The following is an 8857-nucleotide window of genomic DNA, read 5'->3' as shown; positions in this document are numbered from 1 at the left end:
TGGATATCCAATCTATGGGAAAAAAGTAACAACTCTCCTCGTTTATATTTTCTGTTTGTCCATCAATCTGTCTGTCCATGTGCCTGTCTGAGATTCTTGTTAGTGTAATCATTCAAGAACAAGTCATTATTTTAGACTATTATTTGTCTCATTTATAGAATTAGCAAATGTCATTTCTCCATATGTATGTGAAAAGACAGTGGCACTATTTGTTTAATATTGTGTAGTTTGTTCATTAGTGTTGATGGCTTTGTCAAACAGCTGATGTCATTTCCCTTTTAGGTCTCTGGTTACGGGTCAAAGGTAAGTTGCTCTTCGGACTGCACAGTTGACACCAACGCTGTGGAAAAAGCAAGTTATTAATTTTTATTCCCGATTTCTATACTAATTGACTATCATTCTAGAAAAAAAAACAGCATAATAAATGACCCTTGCTAAAAGACCTGCACACCTACTCAACCAAGAATCATGCATCACTCATGCAAGCAACACACACACTTTTTTTTCTCTCAATCTAAAAATAAAATTAACCTAAATTTTCACTGAATATAGTTTCTTCTTTTTGTACTAACTTATTACATCCTGGTCAAAACCCGCACCAGAGTTTATTTATTTGTTAACCTCTTTCTCCTGATTACTCTTATGGTAGATCTGGAGCTTATCCCAGGAAAACTGGACAAAATTCAGGAATACAGCCTGGAGGGGATGCTAGTCCACTGCTGGGCAATATGCACATACACACATTAACACACTTATTCACAGCTTGGAGGAATTTAGAATAGCCAATTTACCAAGAGAACCCAGAGAAGAACAAAATAGACACCGTAAAACTGAGACAGCAACACTTTGATATACCATATAGAATTAAAATGATGTGAACTACAATGTTAAAGCAAAAAGCATCATACCATACTTATCAAGGTATAATTGTTATATAGATGTTGTGTTTCACTGCTGACAATGGGCTATGTAATGTTTTAAAGTTGCATCAAATAATTCTGGGTAAAATTACAGTGTAATAGTGAGAATTTTCTCCAGGCCTGTAAAAACTGATTTTTTTTTCCCCTTATCAAAATAGTCAGTGCCAAACAGGGTAAAAGTGTAAGTTGCTTGAACTTTACAGGTCTCAGGAAAGTGTAAAATTCAAGTGGTGAGCAACGTGTAATGAAGGGAAGAGAAGTTATGTGGCTATTCTCACCTGCTTGAGGTTACCTTCTGCTTTCCATAAGTGGCCCAATGCCCATGCAGGAACCAGCAGGATGGAGGAGAGGGCCATCAGCCAGCCCAACCCATATGCCCCGGCTGGGTACACATACCAGCGTTTAAACGTCAGAGGCTGGTACTCCACCATGGAATATATGAAAGATATCTTGGGTTAAAGGAAGAGAGATAAGTAGTCAGTCAAGTCCACAAATGGGAGCAGGTAGCAGCAATGTTGTATTTGTTTGAAGAGGAAAAAATTTTCATTATCCAGGGAAAGATGTAAAAATGAGCTCTGTAACTGATATGTGGAGAAAATACTGTGAGACCAGGGATATCCAATCATTGTGTGGCTTCTTCTCTAATAATTAAATCATTTATTAGTTGCATTATTCAGATTATCTGAAATGGCTTTATCTACTGGTTGTTTGAGGTATGATGAAATATTAGTTAATTTGGTAAGAGTAAGCTTCTTTTAGTTAAAGAAGAGAGTGTAACAGCCAAACAGAAGCTTACCATAAAAGAAATGGGGTAATGTATTTCCAGCACAGCCTAAAGATGACATGAGGGTATGACCCTGTCATGTCTTCAATGATTTCAGACATTCGTTCAGCCCCTGAAAAGAGTCACAGCATATAAATGGGGTGAATGCAGGTATGTATTAAAGTTTTAATGGGGTCTTTAATGAAAATTGAATGGGTTTCCTAAAGTAGCAATCAAAAGTTTGGACACCCCTGCTCATTCATAGACGCGTTGCACACTATTGGCATTATCTTAACCAGCTTCATGTGGTAGTCACCTGGGATGCTTTTCAATTAACGGGTGTGCCTCATCAAAAGTTAATTAGTACAATTTCCTGCCTTCTTAATGCGTTTATCAAACAGTAAATAGTCAAGAATAAAAATACAGTAAATAGCCCTATTCCCCAACTGTAGTAATTTATATTTTGTAGCGAAATGCTCAGCTCAGTAAAGAAAAACGACAGTCCATCATTACTTTAAGACACAGAGCGTCTTAATTAATAAAGCAAAAGAAAACCCCAATTAATTAGGTGTCCAGACTTTTGACTGATCCTGTATTTACCTGTGGAAACAGATTTACATTTACCGATACATTTAGCAAAGGATCCCAGGCATAAAGCCTTATACTTCGTTTGTCTCCGCTTCTCAATGTGAGGACTGGTGCTCTATTTATAGTGCAATGTGTGAATAAGTAAGCTACAGTATACAAGAGAAGATTTTGTTTTTGATTCTGTACTCCAGCATTTTAAAGGAATTTGTAACTAAACTGTTTGAATCCAAGGACTCACAGCCAGTTTTATATGTAGTGTTCTTAACTCAGGGCACCTTAATATTCGGACAAATCCACATGATCCAAATTAAATTGATCATGTTCAGTACAACTGCAATAACCAGCCTCGGCATTCCCACTTCATACCATCAGTGGACACCCTCTCCTGAGTTTTGAACCTCTTCTTTGATGTTTATGCTCATTTCCTGTTTAACTGCAATCTTTTTTTTTTTAAAAAAAGCACATTGACGTATGCTAAAAATGAGTAGCTAAATATCCAATTAATTATTGTCTCCTAAAATGTGTGGACTATGTATAAGCAGACTCTGACTACTTTACCAATTACAAATGAATGAGAGCACAGCTACTATGTGAAGTGTTTGTGACCCACCAAAGGCCCAGCCCACAGCGAGAGACTGAGACACAGAAAGGAAGAAGATGCAGGCTCCATTGCACGCATAGTAGTCAAACAGCTGAAACATGTACATACCACCCTGCAAGACAGAATGACAAATGAAAATGCAGATCAGACTGTGAGACAAAATAATGACATCTTTGAAGTTACAAAACTTAAAAAAAAAAAAAACACACACTTTGGGAGAGACAGGTGTCGTCTCACCATCTGAGAATGATGGATGTGTTGGAGGGGTTGGGAAGAAATACACACACACACACACACACACACACACACACACACACACACACACACACACAGTGGTGCTTGAAAGTTTGTGAACCCTTTAGAATTTTCTATCTTTCTGCATAAATATAACCTAAAACTTCAGATTTTCACACAAGTCCTAAAAGTAGATAAAGGGAACCCAGTTAAACAAATGAGACAAAAGCATTATACTTGGTCATTTATTTATTGAGGAAAATGATCCAATATTACATATCTGTGAGTGGCAAAAGTATATGAACCTTTGCTTTCAGTATCTGGTGTGGCCCCCTTGTGTAGCAATAACTAAATGTTTCCGGGAACTGTTGATCAGTCCTGCACACCAGCTTGGAGGAATTTTATCCCATTCCTCCATACAGAACAGCTTCAACTCTTGGATGTTGGTAATTTCCTCACATGAACTGCTCGCTTCAGGTCCTTCCACAACATTTCGATTGGATTAAGGTCAGGACTTTGACTTGGCCATTCCAAAACATAATGTTTTATTCTTCTTTAACCATTACCCACCTTCTCTTGAGATTCAGTTCATGGACAGATGTCCTGACATTTTCCTTTAGAATTGGCTGGTATAATTCAGAATTCATTGTTCCATCAGTGATGGCAAGCCATCCTGGCCCAGATGCAGCAAAACAGGCCCAAACCATGATACTACCACCACGTTTCACAGATGGGATAAGGTTCTTATGCTGGAATGCAGTGTTTTCCATTCTCCAAACATAAGGCTTCTCATTTAAACCAAAAAGTTCTATTTTGGTCTCATCCGTCATCAAAACATTTTTCCAATAGCTTCTGGCTTGTCCACGTGATCTTTAGCAAACTGCAGACAAACAGCAATGTTCTTTTTGGAGAGCAGTGGCTTTCTCCTTGCATCCCTGCCATGCACACCATTGTTGTTCAGTGTTCTCCTGATGGTGGACTCATGAATATTGGTTAATGTTAAGCCAATGTGAGCGAGGCCTTCAGTTGCTTAGAAGTTACCCTGGGGTCCTTTGTGACCTCGCCGACTATTACACGCCTTGCTCTTGGAGTAATCTTTGTTGGTCGACCACTCCTGGGGAGGGTAATGATGGTCTTGAATTTCCTCCCTTTGTATACAATCTGTCTAACTGTGGATTGATGGAGTCCAAACTCTTTAGAGATGGTTTTGTAACCTTTTCCAGCCTGATGAGCATCAACAACGCTTTTTCTAAGGTCCTCAGAAATCTCCTTTGTTCGTGCCATGATACACTTCTACAAACGTGTTGTGAAGATCAGACTTTGATAGATCCCTGTTCTTTAAATAAAACAGGGTGCCCACTCACACCTGATTGTCATCCCATTGATTGAAAACACCTGACTCTAATTTCACCTTCTAATTTCGCATACTTTTGACACTCACAGATATGTAATATTGGATGATTTTCCTCAATAAATAAATTACCAAGTATTTTATTTTTGTCTCATTTGTTTAACTGGGTTCTCTTTATCTACTTTTAGGACTTGTGAAAATCTGATGATGTTTTATGTCATATTTATGCAGAAATCTACAAAATTCTAAAGGGTTCACTAACTGTCAAGCACGTGTGTGTGTGTGTGTGTGTGTGTGTGTGATATATATATATATATATATATATATTTGAGCCATCAATTCGCCTAACCTGCATGTCTTTGGACTGTGGGGGAAACCAGAGCACCCAGAGGAAACCCACACAGACAGGGGAAGAACATGCAAACTCCACACAGAAAGGCCCCTGTCAGCCACTGGGCTTGAACCCAGAACCTTCTTGCTGTGAGGCGACAGTGCCAATCATTACACCACCGTGCCGCCATACGTAAATCAATCCATGTTAATATATGAAATGTAGATATATGAAACTTTTTGCTTTGTCTGCTGAATTTCAAGGTTGCAAAAAGCCAAACTTCTCACACACTGTTCAGCAGACACAGCCAAAAGAAGTCCAGAAAACACATCCTGACTTAAATGAAATGAGACTCAAGTGAAGTATATTTCATAATATTTTTGTGAAATTATTTCTCTAGTGTCTTATTCATTCTCATTCCCTCATACTTTAAGATCCCACAAGTGCTATTGGCAACTTAGCATCTTTTACAAAACATAGTTTTGACTGTGGTGACTGGCAAGTTTCTTTATGTTTCTACCCTCATATTGGTGATTATTTCTTAATTATCCCCACCTCTGTGACCATGATCAGTTGGCTGAAGAAGCAGACAATACAGAAAAGAAGCAGGAAGATTTCTCGGGATCCAGTTCTACGTAGCATGTTTGGCAACACGTCTGTCAGTGATGTCATTATCATGTGGATAAAATAAACTGGAAAACCATACAAGTACAACAATATGCTTAAGAGTTTAACTGTTCAAAACTATTTCTGAAGATAAAGCACAATGTCTGTGAGCTCTTTTGGCATGATGATGAAATGGAAAACAATCAAACAAAAGTCACAAGGTAAAGGAGAGGTGGCCAAGAAAAGAAAGAAGAGGCATGACAATGCATCACTGAAGAGACATGTGCAAGCATCATTGACTCTGTCTTCATTCATGACAAGACAATGGCATAATCCAAAGCATCATTATAGATGCCACTGGCATCCATAATGTAAGGAACAGCCATGATTGCTTAATTAACATTTCAATTGCTTAATTATTATTTAAGGTATTATTTTGAAACCCTAAATACACTGTCTCTTGGTGTGTGTGCATACACCTGTGTGTCCAGACCAAGCAAAATAATCATAATGAAGAACACCACAGCCCACAGCTGAGGCAAAGGCATCAAAGCCATAACCTGAGGATAAGCTACAAAAGTTAGGCCAGGACCTGAGGGAAAGAAATTGGAACAATAAATTTATATATAGAAGGTATGGCTATTCAATAACAAGACTGATGCTGTTATTCAATTTTAAAGAAGAAAATGTACATTTCAATTCCTTTCTCCTTTAATATATTCCACTTCTGCAACTGCACACTGCTGTATTCTTGTCTTCTGCTGATTAATGCAGTGCGGTAGGTCTTCTTTTGTTAGTTGTCTCAGAAGGGCCGTCACTGTCTTTGTCATTTCTGGAAAAGTCTCAATAAGGGTTCTGTGGCAGCGGGGGCGTGGCTGAGCATCAGTTTGTGAATGGAGGGTGGAGTCGGGGAAGGCGAGTGGTTAAATCGCTACACCTGTTGTCAATTAATGTGTGTTTGTGTGTCTCTTGCAGTGACAGTGCTCCATAAATGGAGTAAGGGAGCAGAGGACGAGAGATTGGGACCAGAGCACGATGGTGTGTGTGTGTGTCTGAATGTCTGTGTGACTGTCCCAAGTGGGAAAGTATTGTGTTGAAAAGCCAAATAAAAACAAATCTGAATGCTAACAGCTGCTTGCCATATTTCTGTGCTCCACCCACATCTGGGCAGCTTTGACAGTGGTGCTGAAACGAAGGAGTGCAGAAGGGACCCCCCCCATGGAGTCCTCACCCTTTAAAGACCTCATCCATGCCCTCGCCACTGCACAGCAGAACCAGCAACAAGTGCTGATCGCCCTCCGAAAGGAGCAAGAACAATGGTTTGAAGCCTTGATGCTGGCCCAACAAGAAGACCGCCAGGCATTCCAGCACCTACTCACATCAGCGGGGTCCGTGACCGCCACTGTAGCGGACCCTCCCCACCTCACCCGAACAAAGATGGGTCCACACGACAATCCAGAAGCCTTTCCTCGCACTCTTTGAGCAAGCAGCGGAGGCGTGGGGTTGGCCAGTCGAGCTGCGCTGCAGCTCCCCGTCGACAACCTCCTCGTATATGCGGACCTCAAGAAAGCCATCCTCCAGCGTGTTGGCTGCTTCCCGGAGCAACAGTGTCAGTGCTTCCGCTGCGCTTGGAGGAGGTCGGCCAGCCGTTTGTGCTAGGCCAACTCTGGGATGCCTGCCAGTGGTGGCTGAGGGCAGACGACTGCGACGCAGAAGGAATTATCAACCTGGTGACACAAACAGTTCATCATGCGACTTCCGGAAAGATCGGTGGAGTGGGTCCAGTGTCCTCACCCAGCGTCACTGGATCAAGCCATCGAGCTGGCAGAGGACCACATGGCGGCGGTTCCAATGGCAGGAAGACATGCTTCTCCTTCTCTCCCCTCTCTCTCTCTCTCTCTCTCTCTCTCTTTCCCTGTGCTTCCCATCCTCACCATGTTCCCCCACCGTGGAGGCAGGGACCGGCTTCCCCCAGACGGCTTGACACACCTGTGGTGGCCTCCTGTTTCCTCCTTCCTTGTCTGTGTCTTCTCCCTCCCCCCAGGTGAGTGATGTCCATAACACCAGTGCAGAGGGGGAGCCTGAGCTGGTGTGCTGGCGCTGCGGGGAGCTGGGACATCTCCAAAATCAATACGCCGCAATGGAGGTGGGTGTGGTGGTCCAGGTCCCTGACTCCCCAGAAACCGCGCTCGATCGGCCCAGAGCATATCATATACCGGTAAGTGTCCAAGGGGATATGCATCAGGCCATGGTGGATTCTGGCTGTAACCAGACCTCAATTCACCAAAGCCTGGTGCAAGGTGAGGCATTGGAGAGAGCAGAAGTGGTGAAGGTATTTTGTGTGCATGGGGATGTTCACAACTACCCTTTAGTGTCCATCCACCTTCTCTTTCGTGGAGAAAAGCATAGTGTCAAGGCAGTGGTTAATCTCACCCACTCACTGATTTTGGGGACCGATTGGCTAGGATTTAAAGAGTTAATGAAACACATAGTAAGAAGTGGGTCCTGCAGTAATGTGTCTCGGGAAGATCCCGGACTAGCATTGGCAGGAGAAGCTGTCACAGAACCGTTTATGTCAGCACCGCCTCAGGGCGATATGCAGTGCAAGGAGCACCCAGCCCCTCCTCCCTCTCTCGGGGATTCCCTTGATGATTTCCCGTTAGAGCAGTCACGAGACGGGATTCTGCAGCATGCATTTGACCAAGTGAAAGTAATCAGTGGTCAAATTCTCCAGCCAAATGCGACTCCAGCCTTCTCATACTTTTATATTATAAAGGATAGGTTATACTGAGTGATACAGGACATGCAAACTGGTGAAAAGATAACACAGTTATTAACCCCAAAGAGCCACCAGGAACTCCATATTCCATGCAGCTCACTTTAATCCCATGGCTGGACACTTGGGGCAGGACAAAACACTAGCCCAAATAATGGCCCGGTTCTATTGGCCAGGGATTTGTGGGGATGTCCATCGGTGGTGTGCGGCGTGCCGCGAATGCCAATTAGTAAATCCCGCGGCCACTCTCAAAGCGCCTTTGCGTCCCCTCCCTTTGATCAAGACCCCTTTTGAAAGAATCGGGATGGATCTCATCGGGCCATTAGTTTGGTCAGCACAGGGATATTGCTTTATTTTAGTTCTGGTGGACGATGCAACGCGATATCCAGAAGCAGTACCTCTCCGGAATATCTCAGCACGCAGTATTGTGGAAGCGCTTTTCCGTATTATCTCCCGGGTTGGGATTCCAAAAGAAATCCTGACAGACCAAGGCACTCCATTTATGTCACGCACACTACGTGAACTGTATGGGCTATTAGGGATTAAGCCTATCCGCACCAGTGTCTGTCACCCACAAATGGGTGGCTTAGTGGAACATTTTAATCAAACACTCAGAAACATAATTTGGAAGTTCCTAAGTGAGGATGCACGTAATTGGGATAATTGGCTCGAGCCCCTGTTATTTGC

At 42.5% G+C, this 8857-nt stretch overlaps 1 pseudogene; it reads right to left on the bottom strand.

The window, feature by feature from the left end:
* Positions 1-206: 206 nt before the first annotated feature.
* The window catches only part of LOC132888108 (sodium- and chloride-dependent GABA transporter 3-like), an 82442-nt pseudogene continuing 73791 nt past the window's right edge, over positions 207-8857 (bottom strand).

The sequence above is a fragment of the Neoarius graeffei genome, chromosome 6, assembly GCF_027579695.1.
Source record: "Neoarius graeffei isolate fNeoGra1 chromosome 6, fNeoGra1.pri, whole genome shotgun sequence".
NCBI classification, from domain to species: domain Eukaryota; kingdom Metazoa; phylum Chordata; class Actinopteri; order Siluriformes; family Ariidae; genus Neoarius; species Neoarius graeffei.
Note: the sequence above shows the minus strand (reverse complement) of the source record. Positions and strands in the feature narration are given on the sequence as shown.